At 38.7% G+C, this 19,336-nt stretch overlaps 1 pseudogene; it reads left to right on the forward strand.

Moving 5' to 3' along the window:
* Positions 1-14,202: 14,202 nt before the first annotated feature.
* On the forward strand, positions 14,203-17,251 carry LOC121808934 (annotated as a pseudogene).
* The last annotated feature ends 2,085 nt before the right edge of the window (positions 17,252-19,336 follow it).

Genomic DNA, 19,336 nt, shown 5'->3' on the forward strand with positions numbered 1-19,336 from the left:
ATAAAATTGACGATATGATGAGGATGTTTTGGGCAAAAGAATGCATGAGCATGTAATTACGTGATGATGTGATGTTATTTTCATGTTGAAATTCGAGAATAAACGATATGATGATATACATATGTTGAATGTGAGCATGATGATTTAAACGCGTGTATTATGGGTGAAAACAATATTGTGATAGTGTGAACATGTGGAATATGAGCATGAATTGAGAAGATGATTTAAGCACGTGTTGTATGTTTGAATGTGATATTGTTATGGTATGATTATGTGAGACATGAGCAAGATTGGCCTGGTGACTTAAGTATATGCTATGTGTGTGAAAGTGTTATGACGTAAGCATGTGATTATGGGAAGTTGGTGTGTTTTACATAAAAGATGGAAATTAACGAGTTGTTTTGAGAATGTTGACATTTTTTTTTGAGAAAAGATGAGTAATCTAAAAATGTTGTCTCAAACATATATGTGAAGTGCATGAGTGTTTTGTTTGGAATGCAAATGTGTTATGAGTTTTGCAATATTAATGACTAGTTGTTCTAGTGGGAAACATATTTATGTTGTGGAAAGTTGTTGGAACTTTTTGAAAAAAAAAAAAAAAAACTTTGAACTTTAAATGAAAATATGTTAGTTCTTTCTTTGAGAAAATTAATTGATCAATGGAAAATGTTGTGTTTATGAATTGTTCAAAAAAAAAATTAAAAAAAAAAATTGAGTTTCGACAAATTTTTTTTTTTACTTCGTTTGGAAAATTGAGCTGTGGAAGTGTGATGTTATGTTTATTATGAGGTGCGAGGTATGATGTGTTATTCTATGGAATGTTTTATACGAATGATGAAAGTTGATGCGAAATTACGATTTAGTTTGAGTCAACTTTTACTTTAAAAGTGAGATGTGGAAAATTTTTAGGAAAGTGTGAAAGTGTAAAGAAATTTTGTTTCAAAAGTTTTGAATATAATGAGAAGTTCGAAAGTGTTTTGCTATGGGATGTGAAAATGTGGTGTGTTTATCTTGAGGTATGAATTACGTTAGATGATGATCTAGGAGATGATGAATCGTATGGTGAACTTAGAGTACCTAAAATATAAGCCTAGTTGACCGTGTGGATCGTAGTTCTAAGTTGAAAACTTAACTATTGCTTTTCCGAGCAATGGAACGTACGAGAATATGAGAGTTGAGGCAAACGCTTAAGTCAAGGTGCGAGACACGAAGAACCGATGCTAAGAGATATTTTCATGCAACGACAAGCGATCATACTCGTGATTTAAATTAGTATAGTTTAATCTTGTGTAAATGGAAGCACGATGGAGATGATCTCCATACCCTGCTAAGGAGAACGAGGATGATAACCATGTCCTACGAGGATAGTCATTATGACAGACAAAGAATTTTATGAAGATATGGTTTTCAACTATCGTTATTAGTGGCAATGACACGAAGAATCTCAGCGTGGAATCCACAGTTCTTAGAGCGATGTTACCAGTTTTGGCTTGCGAAAGATGAACAAGGAGGTGCGACTTTAATAGATGGAACAAAGTATTCTAATCAACAGTTCTTACTTGGATTATAAGAAGTTATCTTTCAGGACCTTTCAAATAGCCGTGAGCCATTGTCTATTTAACAGATTGTTTCATTCATCCCTTACAAGTGATGCATATTGTTTCTTTTCCTCCATTGAGTCATAACTCACTTCCAGTTCATGGAAAGTGTTGTTGCCTTCATAACTTTGGACACTTGGATTGATTGTAGTCTTCTTTGACCTATTATTTATACGGACCATACTTTGACTATGTGAGCCTTTGCTATTGAGCTTCATTCCTAAGGCTGCTTGCAGTTACGTCCTTCAATATAATCACGTTTCACAGACATGTTTTCTATGGGATATTCTTCTTCGAACTTTTGTTCAGCCTTTTATTTTGTCACCATGTCTGTGTCGAGTTCTTACAGAGTGAAATTCTTTTTGGTTCAGTTCATGTATCCTTTCCATAATAGAACCTTTCTTTCTACGAAATGAAGTTAAGGCATACATTTTGTTCCTTGCCTTAACAAACTTAATCCACTTGATTTTTGTTTTCAATAACCCCTTTGACTTTGATTGCCTTTCACAAATTTATGAACACATTGATGTGATTCTGTCAGTCCATATTATGATTTTCCTTGAACCATGATCAGTACCGCTTTGTGACATCTGCCTACATTTCTCAATCCTCATGCAACTGATCATTTCTTTTCCCCAACCCTTTAAGTCATTATCCGTGTGGACTTTTCAAATTTGGTCATCTTTTTGGTAGCCAACTATGAGATTTGACATTTATTTGATTTCATTCCATATTCATGACCTATCTTATGTTCTTCCAAGCTCTGTGGGGATGATCATAACCAATTGTTATATTTCAAAATCGGTTCATATCCAAGTTAAGACTGTTTGACTAAAGTTTGTGTTAGGAGAGTTAGGAGTAGTAGCTCGACTTTTACACGTCATGCCTTTGGAGAATGTAGACATAATCTTGGGAATGGATTGGCTTACCGAGAACCACGCAACGATTCACTGTAAAGAGAGACAGATTTCTTTTCAAGCCTCAGGCGAAGAACCGACTATCTTATATGAGATCTCCATGAACCGACGAACCTCCATAATCTCCGCCTTGCAAGCAACTACGATGATAAGAAAAGGACGTCCGGCGTATCTTGTGTACTTGAATGGAGAGGAAAAGAAGGATTTGAAAGTGGAAGACGTGGCAGTGGTGCGAGATTTTCCCGATGTGTTTCCCGAAGCTTTGCCAGGACCGCCACCCAACAGACAAGTGGAGTTCACTATTGATTTGGAACCAGGGTCTGCGCCAGTATCAAATGCGCCATACCGAATGGCCCCTAAGGAGTTGGCCGAGTTGAAGGTACAGTTACAAGAACTGTTAGACTTGGGTTTTATCCGACCCAGTGTGTCACCGTGGGAAGCGCCAGTTTCGTTCGTTAAGAAGAAGGATGGGACGATGAGGATGTGCATCGACTATCGTGAGCTCAACAAGATGACCTTGAAGAATAAGTACCCACTGCCAAGGAATGATGATTTGTTTGACCAACTTCGAGGAGCGGGTGTATTCTCGAAAATGGATTTGAGATCAGGGTATCATCAACTAAAGGTCCGACGAGAGGATGTGCCTAAGACTGCTTTTCGCACTCGCTATGGCCATTATGAATTCGTCGTGATGCCATTTGGGCTGACCAATGCCCCAGCCGTTTTCATGGACTTGGTGAACCGAGTTTTCCACAAGTATCTTGACAAGTTTGTGTTAGTCTTCATCGACGACGTGTTGGTATACTCGAAGGACGAGGAGGAACATGGACAGCATCTACAAACAGTGTTGGAAACGTTACGAAGGGAGAAACTTTATGCCAAGTTTAGTAAGTGTGAGTTTTGGTTGACTCGAGTGAACTTCCTTGGTCATATTGTGACGGCAAATGGAATTCAAGTAGACCCAGCCAAGGTCGAGGCCGTGCAGAATTGGAAATCACCGAAAACGCCAAGTGAAATCCGCAGTTTATTGGGATTGGCAGGATATTATCGATGATTCATTGAAGGATTCTCCAAGATTGCGAGACCGATGACGCAACTACTAAAGAAAGGAATTTTAATTTATGTCTTTTCAAAAAAAAATTACGACCTTAAACTTCTTTAAACTAAGTTCTTTTCTTTCTTTAAGTTTTTAAGTTGTTCTTTTAAATTGTTGTCCATGCATGTCGGTCACGATCGCCGCGTTGTGGTACCCCTTGTATGGACGGTCGTGACAGAGTGGTATCAAGGAGAAATTGACTACAGCACCAGTCCTAGCAGTACCCGAACCCGACAAGGACTTCGCCGTCTATACTGACGCGTCGAAAGTAGGACTAGGATGCGTGTTGATGCAGGATGAGAAGGTGATAGCATATAAATTTCTGACTCATGATTTGGAGTTAGCAGTAGTGGTGCATGCACTGAAAATTTGGAGACACCATCTCTATGGAGTGAGATGCGAGATATATACAGATCACAAGAGTCTCAAGTATTTCTTCGAACAGAAGGAGCTAAACATGCGACAACTATGTTGGTTAGAGATCGTGAAGGATTATGATTGTGGTATTCACTACCACCCGGGCAAGGCAAACGTAGTAGCCGATGCTTTGAGTAGGAAGAACCAACTGCATTTGGCTTATCTCCTAACACAAGAGGAAGCGTTGATTCGCGAATTCGACAGAATGAGATTGGAGATAGTGAAAGCGCCCGAGACAGTAGGAGGAAGAATCGCGATGCTAGTGATTGAGCCAGATTTGAGAACCAAGCTCATAGAAGCCCAACGACGTGATGAGAAGTTGAAAGAATTACGTGTGAAGGTGAGAGCCGAGAATTACAGTGAGGAGGCGGATAATGCTTTGACGTATGATGGACGATTGTGTGTGCCGAGCGACGAGGCGCTAAAAGATGAGACTTTGAGTAAAGCGCACGCCACGCCTTACACTGCTCACCCCGAAAGTACGAAGATGTATCGAGATTTGAAGCAACGTTTTTGGTGGAATGGAATGAAAGGAGACGTAGCGTCGTATATGGAGCGATGTCTAGCATGTCAACAAGTGAAGGCCTTACGCCTACGGCCATATGGGAAGTTGCAACCACTCGAAATTCCCGAATGGAAATGGGAGCATCTAGCTATGGATTTCGTGACGGGTTTGCCAAAGTCACAAAAGGGCAACACTGCGATATGGGTAATTATCGATCGACTTACTAAAAACATGCACTTCTTACCGATTAAGATTACTTATGGCGCAGACAAGTTAGCAAAGCTGTATGTGAATGAGATTGTGCGTTTGCATGGAGTGCCAAAGACTATTGTGTCCGACCGTGATACGAAGTTCACATCGAAGTTCTGGATGAGTTTGCAACGAGAATTGGGCACACAATTGAACTTCAGCACTGCTTATCACCCGCAATCGGACGGGCAGTCAGAGAGGACGAATCAGACGCTTGAGGATATGTTGCGAGCCGTTGTCCTAGATCGAGGGGAAAGTTGGGAAACTGTTCTACCGTTGGTTGAATTTGCTTACAACAACAGCTACCAAGCAACGATCGATATGACTCCGTATGAAGCCTTGTATGGTAGGAAGTGTCAATCTCCACTTTATTGGGATGAAGTTGGCGAGAGAAGATGTTAGGACCCGACGCTATAAAGGAGATGACCGAAATTGTGCATCAAATCCGCGCAAGGATCAAGGAAGCTCAAGATAGGCAGAAGTCGTATGCTGACGTGCGTCGAACGGAAATCAAATTCGACGTTGGTGACAAGGTGTTCTTGAAAGTATCCCGACGAGAGGAGTTGTGAGATTTGGAGTAAAAGGCAAGCTGAAACCACGTTTTGTAGGACCGTATGAGATTATCGATGAAGTAGGTCCTGTGGCGTATCGATTGGCGTTACCTCCTAGCTTTGGGAACGTGCACAACGTGTTCCACGTGTTGCAGTTGCGCAAGTACGTGTTTGACCCCAAGCATGTGATTCATCAAGAGGAAGTGATCCTGACCCCGACATGAGCTACGAGGAAAGGCCCGAGGTAATCCTAGATCGGAAGGTGCAAGAGTTGCGAAACAAGTCGATAGCATCCGTGAAAGTGTTGTGGAAACACCATGGTCCCGAGGAAGCCACGTGAGAGTTAGAAGATAGAATGAAAGAAAAATACCTCGAGTTGTTTATTTGAGAATGTCAAAATTTCGGGATGAAATTTCTGTTATGAGGGGAAGGATGTAGCACCCCGAAAATTTGCGACTTTTGTTCTCATTAATGTTGTTGTTGAATTTGGAATATCATTTATGGAATTAAATTTATATGTGGTTGAGTTAGCAATGCGAGTTTTAATTGTTGTGAGTTATGTGGAATAATGTACTATATTTTTCCAACATGGGAAATTAATTAAATGAGATCATGCATGTTGTCCTAGCCATTTTAGTTGGAATTTTCGGTCCCTTCAAATTGTTGGAATTAATATTTTCTTTCTTGGATTTAATTAATTGTTTTGAGATATTTATCCAAATTAAATCCAAACCAAATTATCCCTAATTTATTCTACATGATTTTCGACCCTTAGCTTATTCCTTGGAGATTTTCGAGAATACCCTATTAATTAGGAGGATGAATTATTTTTGTAGATTTAATTGGTGCCTTGTTTAATTTCCCTTCTTGAACTTAAAATCCAATTAAGTCTAACTGTATGTTGTCAAATCCCTTCATATCCTATTTTAGTTAGGATTTGACTATTTCCGTCTTTAAGGCCAATGAATTTTCGCCCATGTACCTATGATTTTCCTTGGGGAATTAATTTATTTTTTACCTATTTTGTGGGAGTCTTTTCCCCAAAAAAAAATGTACCAAATATAAATCATATTCCAATTTTATTGGAATATTTAAATATTCTTCTCTTCACTACTTCCATACCACACGCCCACCCCCTATTCCATACTTGGAGATATTATTTTTAATTATTTAAATTAAGTATGGGATTAAACCTTAGCCATAAAATCAAATAAACCCTAACCATAGTCACAAAAAAAAAAAAAACCGCCTCCACCTCTCAAATCTCTCTACCACACGCCTCTTCTCCCACTCTCCCATCTCCAAAAATCCTCCATCCAACCCTTGTTCTTGCAATCCGTTGAAGTTATCTTCAAGAGTCTCCGAAGAATCGTTTCGTTCTTTGCTTCTACTGATTTATTTTTGTCAAAGAAGGTATATTTGCTCACTTTTCCTCATCCCTTTCCGTTTGAACCATGTTCTTGAGTCCTACATGCATGTAGTGGTTGTAGGATTGATAGATCGCAAGATTTAACGGGGGAAAGTGTGTTTTCATAAGAACTTGGATGATATTGTGTTTCGTTTGAAATCATGTGTTGTTGGTTTGGAATATTTGGTGAATAATATGAGTTTATGTGCAAATATATGTATGAGGAACTTGTAAGCATGATTATGTGCTTTCGAGCATGAGAAATCAGTGTTTGCGTGGTGGAAGATGAAAACCCTATTTTCGAACTTGAACCAGAAATCTGTGATGCACGACCAGTGGCTTAAGATCTGTGATTGACCCATCAAACGAACGAATCTTGCTATGAAATTTTTACTGAGTAAACTTCAAGGTGTTTTCTGTGTTTCGTGTGAATTTCAGCCCTTTTTATCGAAAAATGAAGTTTTAATAAATTTTTGAAGTTGACTGCGCAAATCTTCCAGAAACTTAAGTTCTCGCCATGAACGTTTCGTTTTCTGTTTTGACTGACCAAAAGACCTCCGATTGATGTGATTCTTGAACTATATGAAAATATGAAGTGTCTTCTAAGTCGTGTTAAATTGTCAGCCTTTTGGGGCATTGGATGAATTTATGGTGAATTTTTTCAAATGAACTGCGCAATACTGTCAGAAATTGTATGTTCCGATCAGAGAGTTTAATATATGATATGACTGACTAAATGACGTGATTTCGGTGTGAAACTTTTCATGGATGAAATTGAATGTGTCCTCTGTATTGTGACCAAAATTTAGCATCTTTTGAGGTCGGGTGAATTTATAGTGATTTTTACAAAACGGTCGCGCAGTTCTACCAGTTTTCTGCCCTGTTAAAATGACACTTATTTTCATGTTTAAAAGTATTATATGATACATGTATGTCCAAGGAACGTGTTGAAATGATGTGATCACGTGTGATAAATTGAAATGTGTTACGATGTGTTCTCCCATCTTTGTGACGTATGTTGGGTCGGGAATTTGAGAAAAACGACGAGAGAATCGATAGGACATGCATAGTAATATGTTGTTGTGGAAAGCTAACTGTGTTGTCATTGACAAGGGTGTTGTGTATTCGTGAACTCGAGGATCGAGAGTTGCTAAGTTGGGTTGTGAATTGCTATGAGAATGAGGTGGGCTTTCTTTTCAAACCTCTTTACTTTTCCGAAAAATATTATGTGGAGATATAAGGGTGGTTTAACTATTATGTCATGCCATGTTGTTTTTGTTATGAGATTGTATGCCTGATGCCTAGTTCGTATGGGTTTACTCCGTTAGGCTATATGGTTGTGTTGTGAAATGAATTCGGGTCCGAGTAGGGCCGTAAACCCTATCGGGCTGTGTACACTGGTGGGATCGTGAGCCGTCCTTGCAAGTCGGCCGGTCTCGTGGGCGAATAGTGTGGCCACACTTTCGTCGCACTGTGATTGTGATTGATGGATTGATGTGAAAAGTGGGGAGATAAATTGTCTGACCAGACTTGAATATTTTTGTGTTTCTCGTGATATTTTCTTACTACATAAAACTCGAGATCACTGGTATGGATGACATAACTTATTAAAATGTTTTCGGCATGAGCCCATTGAGTACAACAAGTACTCAGCCCTGCATATTATTTTTCTTATGTGCAGGTTGAGCGGGATGTTGCGGTGGATGTTGAGTTGGCTTAAGTACTTAGGATGCGTTGTGTCGTCATACATAGGCGTCGTCCTTGACTCTCCTTGAACCTTATTTATCCGCTGCTATGTTTTAAATTATGTCTTAAGACCTTAATCTTTTCGTATTGTGTGTGGAACATGTATGGTGGTGTTAGGTTTAAACGAGTATTTACGTTGTCTTTCTGAAAATGATGTTTTCCGGGATTTAAGTTAAATGTTTGTTTTACCTTCGTTTTATTAGTCGAATCTCTTAAGTCTATTTTCTCCGTTGTCCTTTCTAAAGGAATTTTAATTTATGTCTTTTCAAAAAAAAAATTACGACCTTAAACTTCTTTAAACTAAGTTCTTTTCTTTCTTTAAGTTTTTAAGTTGTTCTTTTAAATTGTTGTCCATGCATGTCGGTCACGATCGCCGCGTTGTGGTACCCCTTGTATGGGTGTTCGTGACACTGAGTGAACAGTCCTAACATCTCTGGTGAGAAATGAGTGACTGAGTGAATCCAACTGTGGTTTTTAAATTGAGCAATCTTGACGAACTGACACCTTGATCAAGTAAAAGCGAAAAGGAAGAAACATAAGCTGCTGGCAAATGGATTGACCTCGACCTCGGGTATGATTGTTGGAAATTTATTCGATCTAATGCATCTATGTGAATATGTGTTTTTATTTCGAGTCTTGTTTTCTTTTTCATCTTCTTTTACTTTCTTGAAATGAGTAAACCATGCCTGAAATTTGCCTTATCTTTTTCTTTTCTTTGTCTTTATACTTGGGGACAAGTATGTTTTAAGTGTGAGCAGTTTGATAAGGCTCATTTCATGCATCGGTTTAGGGGTAAAATGTACGCTACTTGATCAGTTTATCGCGCAAAGCAAGTGTTAAATATGCAGGAATGCCGCTTGACCAAGGCAACAAGGCCAAACTGATCAACCGAGAACAATAGGCGAAAAAGGCCAAATATTGGGGGAGTTGATCAAGGGGAGTAATCAAGCAGTCAAGGAGGGGACCATTGTTTCCAGAAGAAGGACACATGAGGCTATGAGCTGGTGGTGCGCATCATTCTGTTATCAAGGACAACGTTCTAGAAGGGGACACGTGCTGATATATGAGACGCAAGGACGGAGCTGAGTCACGAATCTGTTACTGAAAAGTGTCGTCATTCTAGAAGGAGAGCACGTAGCAATCAATGAGTCGCTCACTCTCAGCATGAGTGAATATTCCCTGCCAAGATCGTTATCCAGCTGGAGGTCGTGCCGAGCCTATAAATAGAGGATGTGCCACCACATAAAAGGGGGGGATCCTTTACTTTCCGTCTTTAGTTTAGCTTAGTTTAGCTTTCTAGTTCAGTTCCCTAGATAGCTTAGATAAAGTAATGCTTAGTTAGAAAGGGCGATTGAAGGAGCGCTGCAGAATACTTGATATCTGTTGGCGTATTCTTAAGTTTCCCGCCGAGGATCTCCTCGGTTTACTTGCTTTCGTAGTTCTGAAGTGTTAGCTTAGTTTAAATTTCACGTTGTACTGTTCTGAGTTTTAGTTTTAATCAAAGTTGCTTTCATTTTCATCATCGTGTTTACTGTTCTGAGTAGTTAATTTTCATTCCGGTCTGAGATTTACTTGACCCAGTAGTTAAAGTTCCCTTGAGCAAGTAGTTAGTTACTTTTCTGCCTAAGTTAAAATCAGTAGTCAAAAAACTCCCATAAGTAAAGCATGGCAGCAGCCAACCCCCTGTTCACTACTCACACACTTGATACACTAGCTTTTATGTGGGATCGACCCCGAACTTGCCGCTTTACTGTTAAAGTAGTGTAAAATTGGGAGTTTATAAATTACATTGGTGGCGTGAGAAAGCGAGATCAACTTGATCAAGTGGCAACGACATTTGCTAATTGATCCATCCGATTCAATTATCTCTTCCATATAACTTGAATCAAAACAAAAAGCAAAATAAAACCGCATTTTCGCAGCCCGCAAACGACGTTGTAAACAATGCCGTCAACCTAGTCACGACAGGCGCAACTGCCCGATTTCTTGATTGTTTAGACTTATGTATCGATTACTACTTGGACTTATGTATTGATTACTGTGTGGACTTATGTATTGATTACTTTGTGGACTTATGTAGTATTCAATATGTTACTTCTGTGGACTTATGTAGTACTCAATATGTTACCTATTATATTGCAGGGCATGGAAAAATGAAAATTTGAAAAATTGAAAAATGTTTCTGAATAGAAACGCCAGTCCCGTTGGCGTTTGTACTTAAACACGCCAACCGAGATAGCGTCTTTCTGTAAAATGCCAGTCCTGTTGGCATTTTTCATTAAACACGCCAACCGAGATGGCGTCTTTCTGTGAAATGCCAGCCTGAATGGCGTTTTCTTTAAACACGCCAACCAGAACGGCGAGTCATTACAGAATGGTTGCATTTCCGTTGGGCTGAAACTAGGTTGAAACATCAGAGTGTAAAACGCCAGTCCTGTTGGCATTTTTCATTAAACACGCCAACCGAGATGGCGTCTTTCTGTAAAACGCCAACCTGAATGGCGTTTTCCTGAAACACGCCAACCAGAACGACGAGTCATTACAGAGTGGTTGCATTTTCGTTGGGCTGAAACTCGGTTGAAACATCAGAGTGTAAAACGCCAGTCCTGTTGGAGTTTTTCTTTAAACACGCCAACCGAGATGGCGTCTTTCTGGAAAACGCCAGCCTGAATGGCGTTTCCTTAAACACGCCAACCAGAACGGCGAGTCGTTACAGAATGTTTGCCTTCCACTTTCATCAGAACCTTTCTACTCAATCCTGCTTTTTACAATGCATATTCAAAATATTGCAATCATTCCTACATTAAACATTTACTTAAGAATACTCAATCCTGCTTTTTACAATGCATATTCAAAATATTGCAATCATTCCCATATTAAACATTTACTTAAGAACAGAAAGGCGTTGTAAAATTATCAAAGATAATGATTACAAGGTTTACAACACGAAGTTCAACTGAATAAACATATAAGGTTCACAAACACAAGGTTCACAAACACGGATTTCAATCGTCTCGCCTTTTCCGCATAAACAGGCCACGGATTCCCTTCCCGATTCTGGAGGTAGGGAGTCTAGATGGAGGAGTATCTTGAACAATGGCATTCTCTAAATCAACCCCAAAAAAGTCATCTCGCACAGAAGACCGAGGTGGAGAATGGTGGACATCACTGAGACCAATATCTTCACCTGTACCACCAGCGTGGCTGACAGAATGACGACCTCGAACTGCAGATCTTGGTGGAGGTGGAGGCATAAAATCGTCATCGGAATCATCTACCAAATGAGCATCCATCCTTGAAGATGACGACTCTCCACTAGTTTTCTTCTTTCCACGTCGCTTCCCTTTTTGCCTCACGGGCATGTCAATGTCCAGCTCAGAGCGTTTGGAAGGACGGTAGTCCATCATCTCAGCTTCCCCAGATATCTGCAGGCCATCTTCAACCACCCTCGAAATTGTGAACAAATCCGGTCGTCTTCTCATGTCTTGCCCACTTAGAAAGTGGCGTATTTTGTGAAGCGTCTCCACGTACAATTTTCAAAGTTAATTACATTTCATCATATGAATTTAAATAATTAATAGTTGTTTCAATGTACAGCGTAGCTATGAGAGGATGTCGTTTCATGGAAGCCCTCGTGAGCATGCACGCCAGGTTTTGTTAAGTACACCACAGTTATCTGGCGAAACCAATCCATATACGCATCAGTTGCAATAGGCTCAGTTGAGTACTCCACATCAGTCCACATCATGTTGTGCCTATTGTCCCAATCCTGTATATGATTGGCGTGGTACTCAATCCAATTCCGGTCAGATTTGCCACAACGATCCTGTTTCACAAAATCAGTTCAATGGAATCGGTTGACAAGCGGGATATACGGTTGGACAATCCCAAATTGTCGCAACACTCGTTGTGGCAAGTGTGGCTCAACCATATTCCAGCAAATAAGGGTTGTGATCGACGTCCATATAGGACGACCGTCAACACAAACATCCGGCAGGTTTCGCATGACATAAGGCCTCCAAATAAACTACAAATGAAACAAATTTAGTCAAAACAAATTCAATCAAAACAGGAAACAAACAATAAATTAGGTTACGTAAATTACTTGGTTGGCGTGCATTCTAGAGAACTGATCTCTGAAATTTTCAATGCAATACCCGGGTGCTTTTACATATATGGCCGGACCAGTCCATCTAAAAAAATTAAATTATGAGCGAATAACACGGAAATTAATAAAAATTATGCTTAAAAAAGTAATTAGTGAACAACTTACGCGGCTGCACATGATACGTAGTCTATAGGCACGGGATTTAGCATCTGCGGTCTAATATTTGGGATTCTCTCCCAAGCCCACAACTATAACAAAGTAAGAGCTCCCCCGACATCGGTCCTCCTAGCAAGGGCAGCTTCACATAGATTGTGGTACAAGCAAGCAAGAGTCGCACCACCCCAGCTATAGCTAGCACATCGTTCTACATCCATGAAAAATTGCAAGTAGAATAATGGAATTTTATTTTTGGATGCGTTCGGGATCATCAGACCACAAAGTAACAGCAGACAATAAACACGAGCACGTTGAACATATATGTACTGGTCGTGTTCATCACTCAACTCAATCCTCAGTTGATTTGATAAGCTTGTCTGCTTCCAAACCATTTCTTTCAAATCAACTGCATCTGGAATAAAGCCAAGATAATCCAGAGAAATTTGCTTCCAATAGTTGACATCCTTAGTGGGGATGTAACCCGTCAGAGCATCACCGTCAACTTTGAGGCCCCATAAGACCTCCACGTCTTCTAATGTCACTGCCGCTTCACCGACTGGAAAGTGAAACGTGTGAGTCGCTGGCCTCCATTGTTCAATCAATGCGGTGATAAGATGGTGGTCAATGTCTTTTGGTTGACCACACCTCAATATCCCGCCGAACCTCATCTCGTCTATCACTGCTAAAACACGAGGATGTATGGGAACATCCCAAATGATTCCTTCGTATCTTCTGCAGCGTACGTCTTCTGATGGAACTTCTGCCCATATATTATTAGATATGTGTTGTCTCTGAAGATATAATACGGAAGGGTCCTCGGGACCACATAAGAGTCTTCGACGAGCACTTGAAGATGAAGTCATAGTTCACCTATACAACATTCACAATTAAAATTAAACAATTCACAAACCTAAACAATTTCAATACTTGGATAGTATTTAAGTCAATATCACAAAATGGAACACCAATGTCAAATAATGCACAATACAAAAATTCACAAATTCACCTACACAACATTACACAAAATTATAACACAATTCATCTACACAACATTAACAATTCAAACTAAACAATATACGTCAACCTAAACAATTTCAATAATTTGTCACTATTGAACCCAATATCAAATAATGTAACACCTAAACCCAAATAATGCAACACCAATTTAAAATCCACATAAACCAAATCAAGTAGCCCAATTTTTAAGCTAGAACAACACTACCTAGTTTAAACCCAATTTTAATAACATTTATACCATAACTAAAACTAATATCTCAAATATTAATGAACAATAATGCATTCAAACAACCCACTGCACAAAATAATAACACAACACAAATTATCAACTCAATTTACAACTCATTACAAACCCTAACTAACTACAAAACAATTACACCATAATTGTAAAAAATGAGCATACTAACCGAATGATATATCAAATATACGGAAGAATGGCACCGATTAACTCCTTGTTGATGCAATTGCAAGAGACTGGCGTCGAGGGGAAGAAATCGCTGTTGTTGTTGCTGTTTGGGTGTGGTTTGCTGATTTGGGGAAGAAATCCTGATATATTGCCATATTCTGTGAAGAAACGCCACTGAGAGTGGCGTGTTCTAATTTATATTTATTTTTTTCGGAAATTCAATCATAACACGCCATTGCGACTGGCGTGTTTTAATTTATCTTTATTTTTTTTCCGAAAATTCGATCGTAACACGCCAATGCGACTGGCGTGTTCTAATCAATAGACGCCATCCTAAATGACGTTTTTAAACAAAACACGCCAACCTAGTTGGCGAGTTTAAATAAGTATCGGATTTTTTAAAATTCACAAATTAATTGTAAAACGCCATCACGGTTGGCGTTTTCATTTAATAAAACGCCAGCTCGGTTGGCGTTTTTCCCATGTATGGAACAATTATCAATATAGGTACATTTTTGTTATTGTAGTGATAGAGTGCTCCCAAACCCGATTTTCTCCTAAATGTTAGTGGGCAATTAATTAAATAGGTTCCCTCATTTTGTGGATTAACTAAGCATAATTATTTTTATAATTTTTTGTTTCATCAACTACAATTTCATTATATTTATATTTTATTTACTGATTTTTTAAAACTATTTAATATTTGGCGCTAAAATTTTTGAATTGATGTTGTATATAAATTTATTTCATCACTAATTAATATAATGATTTTTAAATAATTATTTGTATATTATATTAATTAGTATTACTCCCTCCGTCCGTGATTAAATGTCTCACATTTGACCGGCACGAGTTTTAAAAAATTATTGGCGAACGAACGAAAAATGAAAAATGTGATATTTAATGGCGGACGGATGGAGTATTTTTTGTTATATCCGACCACACGGATTTCATTTTCTGGATCCGCCATTGTCCATAACTGAGACGTTTTTCTGGCACAAACTCTTAAAGAAAATGATATTTAAAGAGTTAAGTGGAGAGAGAGTAAAGTATGTGAGAGAATAAAGTATAAAAGTCAAGAGAGAATAAAGTACTCTCCCCGTCCCATTACACGTGAGGAATTTCTTTTATGCACAAAATTGAAGAAAATGTTATTTATTGTCTTAAGTACAAAGAGAATAAAGTACAGAAAGAAAGAATTAAGTAAGAAAGAGTAACTGAGATATTTTTTAAAGACCGAACTAGAGACCAAATTAGGTATTGTACTAATGAAATTGAGGTACAAATAAATATAAAGTAAAAGAAATTGTACTTTTATCCACTATTAGAAGTCCCGGTTTATCTAACTATAAAATGTAGGTAGGTTACACTTTCCACTAACTCATTTCATTAACATTCTATTATAAAATTAATATATAAAATTGGGTCTCACATTCCACTATCTTTTCTTACCCATTTTCCTCTATATTTCTTAAAAATTTGTGCCGTACTTAAATATGACTTATAATGGCGAAGGGAATGAATATTTTCTTAAAACCCATGCCAAACTCAAATGAGACTCCAAATGACTGCCGAAGGGAGAGTATTGAAGTTCCTTCCCTAGTGAAATTGACCATGCAGTTATATCTGTATATTGAAGTCCATTCACCAGTGAAATTGACTATGCACATTTCACTGAAAATGTCTTTATTTACAATTTTGTTGGAATATTACTCCTTTTGTGTTCCGTACACTTACACTTTTACTATGAATGGTAAGTAGATCTCATATTCCAATAACTCATTCACTCACATTTTATTATAAAACTAATACTCCTTCTATTCCATAGAAATAGGCCATTTAGGGTTGACATGGATTCTAATGTGTAATTGCCAAAGTAAGAGGGAGAGGGAGAAAAGGTAGTTGAAATTGTGTAGTAGATGGTGGGACCTATAAATGATAAAGTAAAAGAGAAGGAGAAAAATGTTACATAATGGATATGGACTATTTCTATGGGACGGATGAAAAAGGAATTATGGCCAATTTCTATGGGAAGGGGGGAGTATATAAAAGTGCGACTCACAGTTCACTAACTTTTTCAACCCTATTTTCTTTACATTTCTTAATTCCTATGCCGAAAAATGGTGGGCACTTGATGAAGGATCGAGGGAATATATTGGTGTAAATAACAATTCAAAGTTGGTTATTATACATAGGTGACATTTTTCAAATGTGGTGGAGTTTCCTTTGGTGTGGGAATTCATCACCGTGTGGCGGACGGATTCTCCGTACTTCATCAACACATGGTCTGATATGGCTCGGGGGCTAGAGATGACCCTCCCACCATTCATCGACTGGACCCATCTCCAGATGCGCAACTCCCCTCGGCCCCAATTCGAGCACATCGAGTACCAACCCCCACCGGCCATGAAGACGACAGTGACCCATCCAAGTATGGATGAGACAGTGGTTTCGATTTTCAAGATAGCGCGCAAACTACTGAATGCCCTAAAGGCCAAGTCCAAGGAGGAGGGTGACTCAGTGAATTATAGCTCATATGAGCTACTATCGACCCACATATGGCGTTGCGCCTGCAAGGTACGTGCTCTGCCATATGACCAATCTCACAAAGCTATACACCGCAGTAGAGGGGCGGTCAAGGCTCCAGCCCCCGCTCCCTCCTAGCTACTTTGGCAATGTCATCTTCAATGCCACGCCAGTAGCCTTGGCCGGGGACCTGGAGTCTAAGCCCCTTTGCTTCGGTGCTAGTAAGATCCATAATGCATTGGCACAAATGGATGACCACTACTTGAGGTCAGATCTGGATTACTTGGAGATCCAGCACGACCTCACCCAGCTTGTTCGGGGGCCCCACACCTATCGCTGCCCTAACCTCGGGATAACCAGCTGGGTGAGGCTCCCGGTCCACGATGCTGATTTTGGCTGGGGAAGCCATCTTTATGGTGGCCGGTGGCATCGTGTACGAAGGTCTGGCCTACATCTTGCCCAGTCCAACCAAGGACGGGAGCCTATCCGTCGCCATTTCCTTGCAGGCGGACAATATGAAGGTGATTGAGAAAGTGCTCTATCAGTTTTGACTTGCCAATACACAACTTATGTTTATAATCTCTAAGGATTTTCATTCTATGCTTCAATTCCATTTTGGTGTTTAATTCCTGGCTTGGCAAGTCTTGGTATTTACGTATTCAACACGATAAGAAAAAAATAAATTATTATAGTGCTTTAGATAGTGTTTTAAAAACCGGACTGGACAGGCCGTTTCTACCGGTCCGACCGCAAATCGGAAGACAGTTTGAGCTGCTGAGAGTCGTTTGAACCGGCCGGCCGAACCGGTCTGGCCAAAAATCGAAAACTAATTTTTGCTTTTTGTGTTCAAAATTTTAAAAACTTATTGTTGGAAGGGCTTGATTTCATGGCCTCCACTCCAATTAACAAGAGCTTAACCACTCCACCACAAGCCCCACATAAAAAAATAAGAACATTAAATATTGTTATACATAGAATATTAATATTTTTATTTAAACAACTACTAATTCATTTATTTTATATTTTTATGTAATTATGTATTATGATACATATAATTATCATCCTCTAAATTTTATGTATGCTTTACTAGTTGCTCATACATTATTACTATCACTATATTATAAGGTTCAATTTTTATGATATATTTATTTATTATAGTTTATTACTCCCTCCGTCCTCAAAGAATATGCATTTTAGGTTCGGCACGGGTTTTAATGTAAAATAGAGAAAGCAAGAGAGGCAGAGAGAAAAAGTATTTTAAGTATTGTTAGTAGAGAATGAGCCCCACCTCATTATAGTGAAAAGAGTTTCTAAAATTGGAAAGTGCATATTCTTGTGGGATGGACTAAAAAGGAAAGAGTGCATATTCTTATGGGACGGATGGAGTATTTACTAAATATATATTTTTATAGTATATATTTAATTTATGTAGCCTAACTATTGATATTAAAGTATATTTTTGTTTGAACTAACTAATAATTTGTATTCGTTATAATATTATTCCACCATATATATTTTTTTAAATTAATATAAACTTTATTTATTTTTATATGTAAAATGGTAAAATTTTATTCTTACTAACTAACAATTTATATAATTTATTATATTCACTAAATTTTAATGTTTTATATTTGTAAATATACTACTCCCTCCGTCCCCTAAATTTTGTCACAGTTTGATCGGACACGATTTTTAAGAAATGTAATGAAAAGTGTGTTGAAAAGTTGATAGAATGTGGTCCCACTTTTAAAGTATTAGTTTTATAATAAAATGTGAGTGAGAATAAGTTAGTGGAATGTGGGGTCCACTACTAAAAATGGTAAAAAGTGAAATGTGACAATATTTGTGGGACGGATGGAAATAGAAAAATGTGACAAAATATCAGGGACGAAGTGAGTACTTATTTGTAAGATTGAATGTTTTTGTGATACGTTATTGATCATATTTTACCATTTAGTAAATTGGACATTATATTTTACATTATTTATTGAATTATATTTATTTGTAACAGTAAAACGGTTCGACCAGTGATTAAATCGGTCCGGCCGGTTGAACCATTAACCAATAGCTTCATCGGTTCATTTACATGTTTGGATTTTAAAACATTGGCTTTAGAGGATGATAAGGCTCATTTCATGCATCGGTTTAAGGGTAAAATGTACGCTGCTTGATCGGTTTATCGCGCAAAATAAGTGTTAAATGTGCAGGAATGCCACTTGACCAAGGCAACAAGGCCAAACTGATCAAGAAAGTACAAAAGGCGATAAAAGGCCAAGAATCGGGGGAGTTGATCAAGGGGAGTGATCAAGCATTTAGGCGGGGACCGCTGGCTTCTAGAAGAAGAACACGTGAGGAAATGAGCTGGAGGTGGCGCACCATTCTGTTATCAAGGACAACGTTCTAGAAGGGGACACGTGCTAGCTTATGAGACGCAAGGACGGACCTGAGTCATGAATCTGTTACTCAAAAGCATCGTCATTCTAGAAGAAAGGCACGTAGCAATCAATGAGTCACTCATTCTCAGCATGAGCGAATATTCCCTGTCAGGATCGTTATCCAGCTGGAGGCCGAATCGAGCTTATAAATAGAGGGTGTGCCATCACAAGAAGAGAGATCCTTTACTTTCCGTCTAGTTT

Source organism: Salvia splendens, chromosome 6 (assembly GCF_004379255.2).
Source record: "Salvia splendens isolate huo1 chromosome 6, SspV2, whole genome shotgun sequence".
In the NCBI taxonomy this organism is placed as follows: domain Eukaryota; kingdom Viridiplantae; phylum Streptophyta; class Magnoliopsida; order Lamiales; family Lamiaceae; genus Salvia; species Salvia splendens.